The sequence below is a fragment of the Penaeus monodon genome, chromosome 22 (assembly GCF_015228065.2).
Source record: "Penaeus monodon isolate SGIC_2016 chromosome 22, NSTDA_Pmon_1, whole genome shotgun sequence".
NCBI classification, from domain to species: Eukaryota; Metazoa; Arthropoda; class Malacostraca; order Decapoda; family Penaeidae; genus Penaeus; species Penaeus monodon.
Genome location: NC_051407.1, coordinates 1,790,032 through 1,790,605, shown reverse-complemented (window position 1 = coordinate 1,790,605; position 574 = coordinate 1,790,032). Strand labels below are relative to the sequence as shown.

General features: G+C 39.9%; 1 long non-coding RNA gene across 1 annotated transcript in view; it reads right to left on the bottom strand.

The window, feature by feature from the left end:
• LOC119586815 overlaps window positions 1-574 on the bottom strand; it is a 24,617-nt gene continuing 24,043 nt past the window's right edge. Inside the window, exon 2 of the long non-coding RNA XR_005229969.1 lies at window positions 1-246. This is a non-coding gene — a long non-coding RNA (uncharacterized LOC119586815). The remainder of the gene's footprint in view (window positions 247-574) is intronic.

Here is a 574-nt window from a genome sequence, read left to right as displayed (position 1 = left end):
AGAACGTTATCAGAAGCACACTTCGAAGGAACGGGCTCCTTTTTCCATTACAAATTTCCAACAAATGGCTTAATCAAACAACCACTTTAGTAAATCTCTCAACGACCAGGAAAACACACAACTTACACAGGATTTTCCCTGAAAATCTCGTCGCCACAACAGCTTTTACATACACATTTTTCTTTTCTGGTTTTAGAGCAGGGATGAATTCTTATCTTTTTTACTTCACTTTTCCTTCAATAATACCTGTTTTAAGATACGGCTTAGTAAACACACATAGCAAAAATCTTAAACTTATACCCATAAAAACGCTAAAAACATTACACCAAATTTTCTCTCTCAAAAAAAAAGAGGTAGCAGGAGACGAGTCAGTCGCATGAAATTTTTCAACGGCACTTTCAGCACAATAACAATAACACACATCAATGTTCTTGCGCGATATCGATGCCAACAAGAACAGGAGAACACGAAAGACACTTCCTTCCTTCCCTTGACCAGACACGCTCACTGCCCAATGCTCACCGGCAAGAATTTCCAATGAGAAGGGGGGTGAAGGGGGGTAGGGAGAAAGAGG